General features: G+C 40.6%; 1 protein-coding gene across 1 annotated transcript in view; it reads left to right on the top strand.

The window, feature by feature from the left end:
- The window catches only part of LOC131227258 (uncharacterized), a 56,997-nt gene that overhangs the window by 29,084 nt on the left and 9,461 nt on the right, over positions 1–18,452 (top strand). The window lies entirely within an intron of this gene.

The following is an 18,452-nucleotide window of genomic DNA, read 5'->3' as shown; positions in this document are numbered from 1 at the left end:
TTCAAATCCCAAATCAAATCCCTGTAAGCCTAGGTGGAAATTTAGTTTCCTTTCAAAGCAATTTTATTAGAAGGAAAAAAGGGGTTTTAGGTTTTTCTTACTTGTGAAACATCCGGTGCTGTTGACCGCGATTGGCCAACCAAATCCAGCCGAAGGCCACTCCTTGAGGTAGATCTTGAGTAAAAAGGTAAGAGAGTTTTTTTTTTTCCTATATTTTTTCCGAATTTTTGGAATGGTAAGAAGGTCATTGCCTAATGTCGCCGAAAACACCGCATTTGTTTTGCCTATTTTATCGAAATCTACAGGGTAGTTGACTGATTTTGCCAGTGATTCGAAAATCTCGCCGATAATATCGAAAATATCGGCGACATCCAGAAGAGAAATGAAATATTGGGGTTTCGGTATCGTAGGTCTGGCGACACCGATAACATCGGCGATATTATCGATTTCTCGTCGATAACTCAAACACTGGCGACAGTTAATGTGCACGATTAATTAAATGACGATTGAGTTCTTGATAATAAATGAGATATTCCCGGAGTCATGAGAGGAAGCCGAACAATCGGAGCTTTATTCGAGAATAATAGTTCAAGTCCTGAAATGTCTAAGTGCTGCATCTATGGTTTACAATACCAAACACGCATGATTGTGAAGTGGGTGGCTGCGCGTAAGTAAGATAAATGGTTCTAACTTAAGAACCATGGTTTCTTTAAGGGTCAGTGACCAATTCGGGCAAGTAGAACCATTTTCCTTTGATTAAATTTATATATATCTATCATAATAGCGGCCGATTGTTTTGATAATCGGGCTAAAATATGAGGTTATCAAGCATAACTATTCCATGGCTGCAAGGCAAACATTTATAAAAGAAAAGGCTTTTCGACTAAACATGCCTATATCATTTCATTACTCTGCTAGTTTCAAACCGCATGATTACATAAGATTGGAGGATTTCCTTTGATAGTAAGGATGGCACCAAGGTTCAGGTCTACTTATTACAAGATACCTAAATGGAAAGAAAAGGATGGAGGGGACAAGTTGTGGCAAAGAAAATGGTCAATGCTATGACCGTGCATCTCCGGTCGGTCATATATCAACCCACCTTTCATGCCAGGTGATGTTTCCCCTGAAGTAGTCCTACCTATTACGTTCTGCCAAGCCATCTCTTGACAGAAGTGGTAGGGCCCTAGATGGCTTGATTCTCGAATCCCTTTTGGCCGATACATGATCAATCTCGTTGGAGATTGAAATTTCTAGCCGAAAGGTAATCGGGAATTTGGTCAATGAGCTATTTCTTTCTTGATGAGCAGATAAGCTCGGTCTGGGTATAGCTTGTGGACCTAAACCGAGCCATAAGTCATCCTTGTTTACGAAAAGCCTCACCGACCATGGCCTCTCATTAAAAGAGTCATGTCCATGAGATCTCTCCATTACGTTCTGCCAAGCCATTTCTTGAATAGTTGGTGGAATCCCTTAATCCGGAGAAAGAAAGGGAATGATAAAACGGTTGACGCTCGATTGCCACAACATCTGGTTTTTGGGCTAACTGGAAAATTCCCATGATCACCCGTGTTGACCGACCATTTGTTATACAGTCGGTAGTATTTAGAAGAAAGGGGGAGAAAGAGGACATAGGTCTGGGTAAGATCTAAGATTTAAAAAGGTTTTTTGGTTTTGGAGTTGGAGAAGGGAGATTTATCTCAATCAAAGATGGGCGTAAGGAAGATCATTGGTTTGTGAGAACTTGAAGCCCAAAGTCTTCATTTTATAGGCAGGATGAAGCGAATAAGGGTTAATGCGTGTAAAGGAAGGGCGTCGGTTGAGTTTTCCAAGGCATAAATGGAGTTATCATGGAGGCTTTGAAAAACAGCGAGAGGTGATTTCATTTGATGTCACATATCACAGCAAGAGAAGATACGCATGAGAATGGCTTAGTACTGATAGCCATACCATAGTATAGAAGTCAAGAGGAGTGTACAAATAAGTTATTCATCCCATGCATGCGCGTGTTCAGAGTAAAAGATGCGAGGAGACTAAGTACTAGCCGAAAGATTTGTTTTATTATGATGATGGTCACCAACCGCGCTGATACATAAAGAAAGAAACTTAAAAGTGAAAAGGCCAATCAAACTATGCCTTTAGATCTTCAAACTCGTTTAGGAGCGTTTGCATTTCCGCTTCATCTTTTTCCTTGGCGGGCCCCCCACAGTCTCCTTCAATGAGAATTGGTAGGAAATGAAGTAGTTGATCAACGCAAGTAGCGATCGTATGAACCTCAAACCTAGCCGTTCTCTGTGCAGTATAACTCGCAATCGACCGAGCTTGATATATATGAATCTGTTCATATATAAATTCTAAATCTGTTGAATCGGTCGTATCTTTAGCATAAAAGGCGCTGCCTTGTTCTTGTAGTTCATATGTGATGCCAGACCGATACGACTGTAAAATTCAGATCATTGATCGATTGAATTGATGAACCTGAATGCAACTTATTTTGTGGTACCAAGCTCGTTCATAGTTGCCGCTCATTTTGGCCGAATCTTTTATGGCCGCTTCTTGTTGCTCAAGATGGCATTTATTTACACTATGACGGAAGGAAGCTTTTTCATAGCGATCCGCCATGGTGGTTAGCCGCTTTAGTTTCTGGAGTAGTTCTTCTACCCGGTGTTCGAAATATCTCCGATATTATCGAAATATCTCCGATATTATCTTTATCTCCAGCTCAACAATACCGATAATACTGGTAGCAATACCGATAACTTTAGTAGTATCAGAAATTCCAGGTATTAGAAATGTATCGCAAAGTATCGCCAACAAAGCAATAGCGCTAATGTAATCATCAATATCAATTATGTAAATTCCAAGTATCGCTTGTCTTACCAATGCATCAATATCGCCAATATATTGCTAATATTTTCGATTATGTAAATTATAGGTAATAATTGTGTCACAAGTGTATTGGTGATATTTCAATAGTATTGCCAACGTATTGGTATCAAAATTTTGTTTATTAGAAAAAAAATATATTTCATTTTTTTTTTTCATGGGCACATGGTTGTATGTAGTGTTTAATTTGTCATTGATACTATTGATAATATCTCGATATTATCAATATTGCAACATGTGAGATATTGAGACCACAATCTTTCATTTCACTTCCAATTGATGATGATTTCTTTGTGAAATAACATGTGTTGTTGATATTTTGCAATATCGATGAATGTTTGGATGGAAGGTTGGATAGTTAAATAGGTCAGAGGGGATGGTTGAATCGATTTCTTACAACAAAACAAGCGTTTAAGGCCCCATTAAATGGAAACTTGTTATGTATGCATTCTTTTTTGCAAAATTTTTAATTTCTAAATATGCAAATATGTACATTTTAACATCTCCTGATGTTTCGCTGAAAATTCCACCGTTTTTCCTATGTTTCTCTGCATTTCCGGTTATCAGCGATATTATTGGCGATATTGGTATTGTTTCTGTATCCTTGGCTAGCGAAACTTGTAGCGATACCGATACTTTGAACACTGCTTCTAGCTGATCGTTTAGTTCGGCCGAAGGATTACGACCGAGTGAGCATGAGGCGTCGGTAACGATTCTCTTTACGTCGGAGGGTAGGAAAGAAAATGAGAAATCTTTCAACCTATTCTCTAAAATTTCCTGAAGATATAAATCAGCTCCAGTAATCAAAGGAGGCGATTCAATGGCCGTGGTATCGTTGGGATTAATGGTGGAATTTGGAGTATGGGATTATTTAAATAGCCTAATTGGATAGCCCATTTCTCATAATATGCGCGGTTATGGAAGCCTCATGTTCTAAGCTTGTTCACAGTATGGGCAGTTAAGGCAAACTTTACGGAAATGTGCCATGATCGGCTAAAATGGAGGAAACACGTAAGGCGTCTAACTGTATTGTAAGGCACCAAATTCTTATTCTCAAAAAGTATCTTAAGAGCCATTTATTTACATGGAAATATTACAAGCTGGAAGATAAAAATTCTCAGAAAAATTCTTCAGCATTTGCCATTCGTCTTTTGGCCGCCAGCAGTGATGCTTCTCCTTTGACCAAGGATCTGGATGGTTGATTCACATCTTCTAGTTGTGAATGGGCTGCATCGACCAACTGAAATATTGCGTCCGCGGTTTTGGCTCGCTCTGCATGTTCGTCTTCTAATTGTTGGTCTAACATTATCAATTCGGCCTTTAAAATTGTAATTCTCTAGGCTCTCGATCTTTGCTTCAGAGAGCCTCGCTGCAGTATTTTGGGTTGAAAGAGTACGAGCAATCTCTTGTATGCTAGCTTTCTTGAGATCGATCACTCGTTTATCAGCTTCTAAACAACCGACCACTGTTCGAGCATGACAATATATGTCAAGCATACCTTGGAGATCTAGAAGTGATGATGCCTTAATCGTCAAAGATGGATTCGATTGAGATAGCATGTAGGCTGAATCAGTAAGTCGACCAATCTTTTCTGTCAATTCAACATCAAAGGATTCAGATAATCCTTTCCCAAGGAGATCATATAGCTCAGATAGTAGGTTTTGGAAGTCGGTGTGGCAAATAGGGGATTTTTCTCTATGCATCTCTCTAGCCAAAGCTTTCTCTATTTTGGAAAGAGTGTCATTGACTGAAGAAGGTTTGATAGGGGTAGAAGTTCCGTCTCTAGAAGCTATTACCGAATGAGGAGGAGAAGCAGTCACGACAGCCGTCTCAGTTGCGGCCGACGTTGTCATATTTTCAGTTAGATCAATTGTGGTCGATCGCTCAAACTCGACCGATTGATTTTTCTCAACAACTGTCACTACTGGATCAATTATCTCCGCATGAATATCGACAACCGCCGCCTCTTTGAAAGCTATTTTCTCGGTCTCAACCACCCGTTTGGGATTGGTTTGTACATTGGTCGTCACCGGCTCGGTTGGTATTGAAGAGTCATCGGTAGTGGATGGCAAAGGAAGTGCTGAAGCCAGAGTTAGCTTGAAAGGCCGAATGAAAGAAATCAGAATTTTTTGTTGTGAAGGTGATGGAGAAGGAGATGTTTCTTGTGGGGTACTCTCCGCACCACCAGAAAGAATACCGGTCTGGGATACATCACTTGAGAAGGTATCCTCCGTGCTGGTTGTAGTGTTTGAATCTAACACCACTGTAGCCACTGGGGTAGAATCTTCAAGAGTCATGGGAGTGACGACTGCAGTTTCTGTCTCACCAGTGAAGGTGTGAGACACCGGGGGAAGTGCAGCCAACGGAATTACTAATATCGGCTCGGTGTTCTGTCCTTGAGCAAGTGCCGATCTAGGCAATTCCTAAGTCACTTCAAGATCAAAGTAAGTATGATCAGTGCTAAAATGAGAATGTCAGGATAAGTAGGAAAGTAAAGCAAGCAGTCTCCACCTAGACTGAGAGGGAATGTAGTTCGGACTCTCTCCATGAATAGATGCGAGATTTTTTATGGTATTCGAAAATGTTAGAGGTGCAGTGGGAAATGGTGGTGGTTGCAAACAGTGTTCAAAATATCTCCGATATTATCGTTATCTCCAACTCAGCGATACTGATAACATTGGTAGTGATACTGATAACGGTAGTAGTATCAAAAATTTCAGGTATTAGCAATGTATCTCTAAATATTGCCAACGTATCAATATCACTAATGTAATCGCCAATATTTTCAACTATGTAAATTCTAGGTGTCGCTTGTATTTCCAATGCATCAATATTGCCAATGTATCACTAATATTTTCGACTATGTAAATTCTAGGTAATGCTTGTATCATAAATGTATCGACGATATTTCAATAATATCGCCAACGTATTGATATCATCAAAATTTTGTTTATTGGAAAATTTTTTATTTCAAATTTTGTTTTTTTTTTTTTTTTCATGGGCACATGGCTGTATGTAGTGTCCAGTTTGCCATCGATAATATGGAGACTATCACAACATGTGCGATATTGAGACCACAATCTTTCATTTCCTTTCTAGTTGTTGATGATTTCTTGGTGAAATATCATGTGTTGTTGATATTTTGCAATATTGATGGATGTTTAGATGGAAGGTTGGATGGTTAAATAGGATGGATGGGATGGTTAGATTGATTTCTGACAACAACACATTCTTTTAAGGCACCATTAAATGGAAATTTGTTATGTATTCATTCTTTTTTCAAATTTTTTTTTTTTTAAATTTCTAAAAATGCAAATATGTACATTTTAACATCTCCTGAAGTTTCGTTGAAAATTTCACCGTTTTCCCCATGTTTGCTCGCATTTCCGGTTATTAGCGATATTATCGACAATATCGATATTGTTTCCATTTCCGTGGCCAGCGAAACTTGTAGCGATATCGATACTTAGAACACTTGCAAATGATAGGGCTTAAGGTATTTGTCAAGCGGAAGATCAGGGTTGTCCAGTCTCTCTCTGTCTTGGATCCATTTGCAAAAGCATTTATTTATATGAGCTTCTTCATGTTGCTGAATGCTTGTGGCTATTTCTTCAGAATTATCCACTTCGCTATAATAAGGCCAATATTTTACTTTGAAGTATTTTTCAAAAGCTCGAATGGCCTTGATAGAAGAAGTATCTATTGGTTTCTTAGTTCTTTTTTGCGACTGGTGTTTTGTGGATGAAAAGTATTCTAGAGGATTTGATCGTTGCAAAGAAACAAGCATGAGGATTTGGGGGAGGACTGATACCTCCTAGTTCAGAAATCTTCCTCGGAGCCATCCGTTGTGGCCGAGCAGCTGCCAAAATGTCGAGTTGTTCTTGGGTGATTTGTGGAACATCTGGGTACGGAAGTTCAGCCGCTGGGGTAGAGATTGTACTAGTCAATCTTGTCTTCGCCCTTGTCCTCCTCCTGGCAGTGGTAACAGGGAAAGCAGGAAGAGCTCTCTTCTTACTCTCTGTTAGGCCTAGGTGAGAGCAGAGCCGATGTGAAAGTTCCTCGGTGCTTCAACCGCCTAAAAGCTTGGCATATTGACGTTTCCACTAGGATATAAAGTTATCCAGCACTGCGGGGTGTTTTGGATACACTGGCAATTTGTAGAGCGACTACTTCTTTATGGTAAGATAAGTTAAGAGATTTAAAATTCCTTATCAGTGACTACCACGCGACTGAATGGAGGTTGGTTATTAGTTATGTGAATGAGAGGACAAGGGATGTGCTGTACGAAGCCTAATTGCCGAGGGAACAGAGAAGGATGATACTGTTCAATCCCAGCTTTCACATTTTTTCCTTTCTCAATCACACCTCCGAAAGCCAAATCTCAACCAACAACAAAACAATTCCAAGCATGATGAAGCTGGCCGATCGCATGTTCGTTAGTAGGATCAAACTGTCTGTTAAGCCATTCTGGTCTGTAAGTATTTTCTCCTGCAAAGGGTATGAAGGATGGATTATTGTCAGGAAGATCAAGAGAGGAATTCTTGCAGATACTTATCGACGGTAGCAATTTCTACAAGGATATGTAAAATTCGGTCGCCATATGAGGAGAACGATTGATCGATTTGTTCTTGACTAAAGAGTCATGGTTGAAAATACGCGACGAACCACATCTGTACAAGCCATATAGGACTTCCGGCTGAATATAATCCTCTTGAATTAACTTCGTAGAGACCCCTCTACAAATGGTTGAGAACGAATGGCGCTAATGCTATTCGTTGACCTTGGACAAGGCATTCGGCTAAAGCAACATACTCGATCATAACTTGTTAAGCACTAACGCATAGGAGATGGCGGTAGATCTAAAAAAGAAGAAAAGCAAGATGTTCGAGCTCCTCGACCGGTCCTGTGAGTTTGCGGTAAGAGTTCATGAAATTAGTGTACCCTTTAACATTCTTATTGGGGAAATTCTTGCATTGCTCGGCTTTCACTTTTGTGTGATAAGGTATATCGAAAGGGGTAAGTTCGGCGAGATGGCAGATGTCCTTAATGGAAACACTCATCGATCCACAGCCAAACATATAGGTGTTGGTAGAGATACTCCAAAATGATTTTAAGGCTAGAAGAAGAGGGATATTGGGGAAATATTCGAAAAGAGAAATTTGATACATTTGAAGATGGCTAGTTCTTTCCATAGATCTCCGTATTGGGCCAATACTCTGTTGAACCAATCTTCCCATCTAGGAAGAGGTTTCGGCCATAACCTTGGTATTTTGAATGCATTTGCTGTATCAGGTATAATTCCAGATTGGATCAACATATTGCTTCTTGAATAAGATTGGGAAGAATGAATCTAAGAGTTGTAGTGATTCGGCTGAAATGTCTGGAGAGAATGAAGGACCTAAACCATAAGCGTCTTCGTGAACCAGAGATTTAAAAATTATATCCTTTGAACAATGGTCTGCAAAGAGATCTATCACGGATATGACGTCTTTTTGTTTAAAGGTAGGATTAGATGAAGAAGAAGCTAAAAGAAGAAAGAATTGTATGGAATGTGAATACAAAGCCGCACACACGCGCGCGCACGCACACACATACACATAGGTTTAGAGGTTGCATTAATTAGGGAGCACGCCTCTTCGTAGCAGAACAACTCTTTTTGAAGATATGTGTCTATTCAAGTTGCATTCGCCGTTTTATATCAATATGATTGATATTGGCGATAGGCGACACGTGTGAATACTTAGTTTAAAATACTCAAACGTCGCAGCCCTACTCTTCGAAAAGATAGCGACGAGGGGGGCAATGTTTATACCCTATTCGACCGGATCCTGTTTTTGGTTAGACTCATGCGAATCACACGTGTGTGATTAACGGTTGAAAGATTATTGCGAAAATATGCACCGAATTTCGAAAGAATGCTATGAGATGTCGAGTACATTGTAAGTAGTAGTTGTGGTGTGACCGAGTTTAGGTGACTAAACAATCAATTAGCTAGTGTCAAGTTTGTATACAAATGTCAAGAATTCAGGGAATGCTAGATCATGGGAAAAATCTAGAAGTAGAGAGGGCAGAAACGGTTATGATAACCGTCGGATCATGAGAAGGATCCAAAACGACTGGATCGAAGCTATAAATAAAAGAGGTCAGCAGGAAAAGTCGTCTCACACCAACCCAAACAAATCAACAAATCAATTACCTTTGAATTATCCTATCAAATTTACATTCCATAGTGTAATCTCAACTTTTATTAAGTAATTCCTTTCCTTTAGAGTAATCATTTACTTACCGTATTTGCTACTTGCTTTCTTTAGCTTAATTTGTAGTATAAATACAGTACTTGATAGTTATAGTTGTAATCAAAGAACTCTTTAGCGGTCGATTTTAATCTCTTTTTAACATTCCACTCTTCATGCATAAGAAAGTCCTTTTGTACGGAAGGCAGGAGAAACCCATCATCAGAGGACGAACCCCACCCTCTGACCATCGCCTGATCCATTACACTTTGAGCGAGTGGCTGAATAGGCGACCAATCTCCTCAGATCTTGGTCATACTCGGTGTCTGCCTACTTTGGCGCTCGGGGTCATTGTTGTTCGGTTTGAATTGGAACTGCAATCCCAATTCTGGCACACCTACGCACCTGTCACCCGTGCTGGAGAAAGGATCATTAAAACGGCAGCGAACAATATCATTCCAAGGATCTCACTTCGCGCGGTTAAGCCTTTCAGGAGGAATTTGCTTTGATACCAATTAACATTGCACGAGGTGGTGGGCCACACAGGCTATTAAGTGCGGAAGCTTGGCGGAGTTAAGGAATGAATAGCTATGTCCTATAACGGGGAGGGGGGTTGTGCCAATTAAAATGCAATTGTCTTATTTAAACTAATGTACCAATTAAACTAATCAAGACAGATAACACTAAGGCTTCCAAGCCAATAGTGGGTTCAATCACATAGACTACAAAAGATAAGCCAATTATGTAACTGGTCTGCAATTGATAGTGAGCTTGTGTGTGCATTACAAGTGTCTAACATACAATACAATTCAAGCATTCATATAATTTAACTAATCAAACACATAAGCATGAATAAGAATGTACACAATTCATAACCACAAATACAAGTACGTATAATGGTTCAATTTCTTTACTCAACTCCCAAAGAATACATCTTCTTGAGTGTATCAGTATTCATAATCGGAGGTTTTAAATCAGGTTCATCTTTAACCTATGCAAGCGTACACTCCTATCGGAGGTCTACACAAGGACTTACCAAATACACACCCGTGTCGGTGGCTTACACAAGGACTTACTACATACACACCCGTGTCGGTGGTTTACACATGGACTTACACACGTACTCACCCATGTTGGTGGCAATACAGTCATATACAAGAACCTACGCGAGTGCTTGAGTCGTTTTTTCAAAGCTCTCCCATGCTTGAATTTACTCTTAAATTACTCTCCTGAACGTTGATGCCGATGCTTCAGCTCTTACAGTCGTTTGCCTTGCATATGTTGTGCCAATGAAGTGACTAAGGCAACGAAGGTTGGGTGAATCTCCTACAACACATGGGATTGTTATAATTCTAATGGAAATGATTTGACTATAGGCATAGTGTCTAATCTCTAGAAAGGTGAGAGTTCATCAACATCTTCGAAGAGGAGTATGAGATACTCATTAGAGCGAAGAATCATGAGAAGGTTGGCATGAAACTCTTTGGATGCAGGTCTAGGATGTTTGATATGAGTGGAAAAATACCTAGCTTCTATTTGCACCAAAAACCGCTGCAAATGCCCAAAAATCGAATGACCTTTATAAACATTTTAGCTCCAACGGTAAAAAACGGCTGGAATTTGGTTTTGACAATCGATCAACCAAGCTGTTGATCGATTGACTAGATCCATCTTATATCTAGAAAAGCTTGTTGGACGATTTGTGTTGCCCTCGATCGATCGAATGAAATTCAAATTTATCTAAAAAGCTTGCTGGACAGTTTTGTCCAAGTTCGATCGATTGAGATCAATCGAGGGTTGCTCGATCGATCGAACGATCGATTAATGACTGCTCGATGGCTGGGCTGCTGTTTGGTCAATTTGTTTTGCAGCAGCCCGATACCTCTATAGCCTTTCTGAGTATGTTCAATTGGGGCTTCTAAGGCTATGTCATAATCAATCAAGGGTTTGCCTATTAAGACATGATCATCTAGAGGTTCGTGTTGTTTTGGGTCAAGGGTTAGGGTCACCATGATACCTCATATACTTGTTCTTTACTCCTTGATGCTCATGTCTTCATGTGTCTTCGGTCTTCAACTTCCAAGGGCTCAACCGACTCCGTGACACACAAACGCACGTGATTAACAAACAAGGTGCACAAATAAGTGCACTAACAAAAGGAAGCTAGTTATCCAAACAGGCCATCTGGTTTCATTGCATTAACATTTTAGTTAATTGCTATTGAGGAATTGCAAGTGTTTGTGTATAGACAGAGTTTGAAAAAAGTATATTTTAAAAAGGGGAAAAAAGAAAGAAAAACAAGAGAAAATCAGAGTTATTTTATTTGTTTTATGGAAAGTGGAACTATAGGATTTGTGATCAAAGGCTATTCCAAGAATCAGCCATGGTTCAGTAATCTAGACCACTGGTCTGTTACATCACATAATGAGTGCTTCATGTCCAAATATCTCATCAGCAGACAATGGTAACGTACTAATGTTTCAATTTGTATCGAATGTATAAATGGATAGGAAAAGATACAGTTATAGTCAATTGAAAGAAGTCCCAAGATTGGTGGCTAGCATCTTCCAATCTAGGAGATTTTTGGGATATAGTCTACCCATGGTTGAATGCTGCAGCAGACTAGTTGATGCGGACATCAGACCCTTCAAAGTTTATCAAAGACGAAGGCGGCTGACGAATACATCTTTATGGCTTGATGATGGTTCATGGCACAACCGAGGATGATTTTGAAGATACGATTAATTGCAAAACTAAGGATGATTTTGAAGACCTTACACGTGTCCTTGGATTAATTGAAGGCCCCACGTTAGGAGGGCACACGTGTAGGATGAGTTAAAAGACTGATCTGTTATGCATGATTTTTTATTTATTTTATTTATTTTATTTTTTATTTTTTTATAAGAAAGCTTTGTTTTGCGCATTTATTTTTACTTTTGTTATAGGGGTATTTTAGTCCATTTTTTTTAAAAATCGAATTTTATAAATAGGGTGCTTTCTATCCTAAACCTAATAATATTTTTTTTAATGAAAGCTTGGTGCCTCCTTCCACTCTCTCTGTGGTAAGTTCTTCTCTTCTCTTCTTCTAACTTCTATTTCTAGCCCTCCAACCTTCTTCTTTTCTTTTTATGCCTAGTCTCTCTCTCTCTCTCTCTCTCTCTCTCTCTCTCTCTCTCTCTCTCTTTGGTTGAATACCTTGAAAATCTGAGAATTGATCTCAACCCTCTCTCAGATTTTCCAGCCGTCCCTATTCTAGAAATCCTTTGATTTCCTGGACTAGAGAAGCTACATTGATTGTTAGATTAAAACCATGCAAGATCGGGAGGTCTCATCCCTCGCCGGATCCAATCCACACATGATTTGAATACAGTACCACATGATTGTGATAATGGTCTGCAACGATTGCATGTTCCCTTTATTATTCTCTTTCCTATGATGTGGAATGTGAATATGTCAATTGATTTGCTTGGTTTATTTCGCCGGATCATTTTTGTGCTCACACAGGCATTCTAGTTTAGACTGTCCTGCATTAAATTTGGTATCAGAGCTTTAGGTTTTGCATGGTTTTTGTTAGATCGAGTTATCTGAACTTAGGATAATCCGTTTTCTCATCTAGGATTGTCTAGATAATTCCAGATCTACATCCCACAGAAATTGCGAACCTGATTTTTCAGATTCAGAGTCCTGTGAGATATAAATTTGAATTTCCAGATTTGTTTTTTCATTCTAGTTAAATCTGAAAATCTGCAACATTCATACATCATATAGAAATAGGATCATACATCCATATTGAGGTTTGTTCAAACCTTAGAGTCGAGTTTAGGAAAATCAAGTTCGAGTTTTTGGTGTATGTTCGCTAGAAGTGGTAAAGGTTTTGGCCAACACCCCATCATGAGTAACGAGCAATTAAGTGACCACCTCGCTCAATTACTCTAAAAGATAACTGCCATAGAGACATCCAACAAAAATATCGAACGAAAACTGACCGCCACCGAGGCTAGACTTGAGCAATTAGAGGCATCCCAAAGGGAGAACCCCACTGTTGGGGGAGATGTGCAATCGCAGGCGGGTGGTGTTGGTGAGGGGCCAGCCCCAAGACAAACCCCCACCAATGGCGGGCATGTGGGTAGAGAATGGGCATATCAGGACCGCTTTGATCCCGACGAGAGGGCCATGAAGAATGTCAGGATTGATGTCCCGAGCTTTGATGGTCGCTTTGACCCCAATGCATTCCTTGATTGGTTAGCTGACATGGACTACTATTGTGAGTGGCATGAGATGTCAGAGAACCGACAAGTGCGGTTTGCCAAAATGAAGCTTGTGGGGCAAGCGAAGATGTATTGGACCAATAATGAGCGTAGGATTGAACGGGTGGGAGGAGCTCCCGTTACCCAATTGAGTGAGATGAAAACTATGCTAAGAGAGAAGTACCTCCCTCTCCCTTATTGCTAGAAGCTCCTGGAACAATGGCAATCTTTACGCCAAGTATCTATGCCCGTCACGGAATACATCGCAAAATTTGAGGAATTTATGATGCGGTGTGACATTGAGGAAGACCCTCTAGTATCGCTCATGCGTTTCAAGATGGGCCTTCGATCGGTTCTTCAGCGTGAGCTTTGGGCTCGTCCTGTGACCGATTTGGACGATAGGTACCAAGTGGTGCAGGAATTGGAACAGTATCTGAAGACTCCTATCACAAGACGGTTCGATTCCCGAGACTAATGTTAGGACTGGTTCTCAGGGAACTAGATCCGACATTGGCAATCAACCCAGGGCGCAGGCAAATATTTCGCCTAGGCCTAGGTATGACAAGAGAAAATGCGTCCTTAGTGCTGGTCTAAGTGGAGGACAGAATGTGCGATGCTACAAATGTGGGAATATTGGCCATTTTGCAACTTGGTGTCCCATTAAGAGCAAAGGAAAAGCCTTAGTCATAGGCGATTCCCAGGATAGTGAGTATGATCAGGGCGGCTCTGAAGTCGAAGAATATCAGCTCATAGGATCATTGAGTGATGAGGATGAGGTCGGTGATGATGCCACACTAGCAGTTGTTAGGTGTGTGCTAGCCCAGACTAGAAGTAGTGTTGACTGGCGTCGCAATACTATCTTCTACACGATTGCCAAGTGTGGCGAGAAAAATTGTAAGGTGATAGTGGACAGTGGGAGTTGCCAGAATGTAATTTCCACTAGCATCTCAGGCCGTCTAAAGTTAGAGGCCACCCCTCATCCTGACCTGTACAAAGTCGCATGGGTAGACAAGACTTGCCTTCCTGTCACCCATCAATGTCTTCTACCCATCAAGTTCGAGTCTTATAAGGAGTCCCGGTGGTGTGATGTGTTGCCCATGGATGTAGGTCACATTATCCTAGGCAGACCGTGGCTATTCGATAATGATGTCACAATTTACGACCGTTCTAATGTGTGTACCTTTATGCACAGAAGAAAGGTGAGAAGGCTAGTGAGCCTGAAGAATTGAGAAAATCCACACCGAAGTCTTTCCACATCATCACAGCTAAAGAGTTTGAAAGAGAGACTGAGGAGGATTCTACGGTGTATGCCTTAGTGGCTAGAGAGGCTACACTAGAGGTACTAGTAAGGTTACCCCATGAGGTAGCCTCGGTCTTAGAGGAGTACAGAGATGTATTCCTTGAGGATTTGCCGGATGAGTTGCCACCCATGAGGGACATCCACAATGCCATTGATCTTGTCACTAGGTCCACTCTACCAAACCTTCTTCGCTATAGGATGAACCCTGCAGAGCATGCAGAGTTGAAGAAGCAGGTAGATGAGCTCCTGGGAAGGGGTTTCATCCAGGAGAGCATGAGCCCCGTGTGTCGTACCTGCTTTACTGACACCTAAGAAAGACGGCACTTGGCGCATGTGTGTAGACAATAGAGCCATCAACAAAATTATAGTCTAGTATAGGTTTCCCATACCTAGGCTTGATGACATGTTAGACATGATGGCTAAGTCCACCATTTTCTCCAAAATAAATCTCAAGAGTGGATATCACCAAATTCGTATACGCCCCAGTGATGAATGGAAGACAACCTTCCAGACGAAGGATGAGCTATATGAGTGGTTAGTCATGCCTTTTGACTTGACTAACGCACCCAACACTTTCATGTGGGTGATGACCCAGGTTTTGAGACCGTTAATGGGAAAATTCTTAGTGGTGTACTTTGACGATATCTTAATCTATAGCACCACTAGAGAATCACACCTTGAATATTTGAAGTTGGTCTGTAGCGTCCTTAGGGCAGAAAAATTATACGCTAACCTTAAAAAATGTTTGTTCATAGTGTCAACAGAAGGGATGTGTGTAGACCCAGAGAAAGTCAAGACCATAGTTGATTGGCTTGAACTGAGGAACATCTATGAAGTGCGAAGCTTCCATGGCTTAGGCACATTCTATCGTCGGTTCATTAGGAGTTTTAGCAAGATTATGGCTCCCATTACAGAGTGTATGAAGAAGGGAGAATTCGTGTGGTCGAAAGTCGTATTTAAGGCTTTCAAAGAAATTGAGGGCAAGATGGTCGAAGCTCCCGTCATGCACCTTCCCGACTTTTCTAAAGTCTTTGAAGTTGCATGTGATGCATTTGGTATTGGTATAGGTGGAGTCCTGAGTTAAGAGAGTTATCATGTTGCCTATTTCAGTGAGAAACTGAATGAGGCAAAACAAAAATACTGTACTTATGATAAGGAATTTTATGTGGTAGTGTAGTCTTTGAGACATTGGCGCTACTACCTCCTACCGCAAGAATTTGTCTTATTCTCTGATCATGAGGTCTTACATTATCTTCACTCCCAGAAGAAACTTAACCCAAGGCATGCTAAGTGGGTTGCGTTCCTTTAAGAGTATTCGTTTGTCTTGAAACACAAGGCCGGAGTAGAGAATAAACCAGCCGATGCCCTTAGTCGTAAAGTGGCGTTACTCAATTCTTTGAGTGTAGGAATTGTCGGCTTTGAGCAACTGAGAGAGATGAGTACTCCACATGTCCAGATTTTGGGGGTACCTATACGCTACTCTCGAGTGATCAACATGGTGCGGGGGATTTCGTGTTGAGAGACGGATTCCTTTTTAAAGGAAATCGTTTATGTATTCCCCGTACGTCCCTCCGTGAATTCCTCGTCTGGGAGCTTCATTCGGGAGGAATAGCTAGCCACTTTGGCCACGATAAGACTATTACCCTCGTAGAGGATTGTTTCTATTGGCCAAGTCTCAAGTGAGATATTGCCAAAATTTTAAGGCATTGTAGAACGTGTCAGATGACGAAACAACAAAAGAAAAATTCTAGATTATATACACCATTACCTGTGCCACATGCTCCGTGGCAAGATATTAGCATGGATTTTGTGCTTGGGCTTCCCAAGACGAATAAAAAGCACGATTCTATTTTTGTTGTTGTGGACCGCTTCTCTAAGTGGTGCGTTTCATCCCATGTTCTAAAACTTCGGATGCGTCCAATGTTGCTAAGGTCTTTTTCGGTGGTGTGGTCCGACTCCATGGTTTACCTAAGACCATAGTGTTTGACCAAAATGTTAGATTTACCAGCTATTTTTGGAAGACACTATGACACATGATGAGAACACGTTTGCAGTTTTCTACTGCATACCACCCCCAAACTGATGGCCAAACTGAGATGGTTAATCGTAGCCTTGGAAACCTCTTACGATGCTTAGTGGGTGAACACGTGAAAACTTGGGATTTGATTCTGCCTATAGTTGAGTTTGCCTACAATAGTTCAGTCAATAGATCTACAGGGTTGAGTCCATTTGAAATTGTTAGTGGGTACAAACCTCGAATGCCCATAGACTTGTTACCCATGTCAGTTACCCAAAATCTTTTGAGTCAGCCGATGCATTTGCTCGACACATTCATGATTTGCATGCCCATGTTAAACAACGAATAAATGTGAGTAATGATAATTATAAATGTTCAGTTGACCAACATCGTAGGTGGACAGAATTTAATGAAGGGGATTATGTAATGGTTATGATTAGACCAGAACGGTTTCTTTCGGGTTCGGCTAAGAAATTACAAGCTCGCAGTACTGGACCATTGAAAGTATTGCATAAAATTGGGTCTGATGTGTACAGGGTAGACCTTCCACCTGAAATGGGATTAAATCCGATGATCAATGTGGAAGATCTAGTCCTCTATCCTAATCCTTCCATTGTTTCTTCTTCCCACCCTTGGCCACTTTCTGACTTTACTTCTCAACCTACTCCACCCCTTCTGCCATCAATTGACAGTAAGGAAGAGATTGAAAGGATAGTGAATGAGGAGATTATTTCTACACGAGATGGGGGCTTCCAAAGGTACCTCGTCAAATGGAAGAACAAGCCACCATCCGATTCCACATGGCTTAGAGAAGCGGAACTGCATCGGATTGATTTGGACCTTCTCGAGACGCACAAAAGTTTTAACTCGACGGAGCCGAGTTCTTCTCACCCCAGGGGAGTTGATGCGGACATCAGACCCTTCAAAGTTTATCAAAGACGAAGGCGGCTGACGAATACATTTTTATGGCTCGATAATGGTTCATGGCACAACCGAGGATGATTTTGAAGATATGGTTAATTGCAAAAGTAAGGATGATTTTGAAGACCTTACACATGTCCTTGGATTAATTGAAGGCCCTGCATTAGGAGGGCACACGTGTAGGATGATTTAGAAGACTGATCTGTTACGCATGATTTTTTATTTTATTTTTTAGAAAGCTTTGTTTTGTGCATTTATTTTTACTTTTGTTATAGGGGTATTTTAGTCATTTTCTTTTAAATTCGAATTTTATAAATAAAGTGCTTTCTACCCTAAATCTAATAATATTTTTTTAATGAAAGCTTGGTGCCTCCTTTCCCTTTCTCTCTGTGGTAAGTTCTTCTCTTCCCCTAATCTCTTCTCTTCTTCTAACTTCTATTTCTAGCCCTCCAACCTTCTTCTTCTCTTTTTATGCTTGCTCTCTCTCTCTCTCTCTCTCTCTCTCTCTCTCTCTCTCTCTTAGTTGCTATTGACCTTGAAAATATAAGAATTGATTCCAACCCTCTCTCGGATTTTTCAGTTGTCCCTATTCTAGAAATCCTTTGATTTCCTGGATTAGAGAAGCTGTATTGATTGTTGGATTGAAAACATGCAAGATTGGGAGGTCCCATCCCTCACCGGATCCAATCCACGCATGATTTGAATACAATACCACAGGATTGTGATGATGGTCTGCAACCATTGCATGTTCCCTTTATTATTATCTTTCCTATGATGTGGAATGTGAATATTTCAATTGATTTGCTTAGTTGATTTCGCTGGATCATTTTTGTGCTTACACATGCATT

Source organism: Magnolia sinica, chromosome 15, assembly GCF_029962835.1.
Source record: "Magnolia sinica isolate HGM2019 chromosome 15, MsV1, whole genome shotgun sequence".
NCBI lineage: Eukaryota > Viridiplantae > Streptophyta > Magnoliopsida > Magnoliales > Magnoliaceae > Magnolia > Magnolia sinica.
The sequence above is the reverse complement of the archived record's forward strand: the minus strand, read 5'-3'. Positions and strand labels throughout refer to the sequence as shown.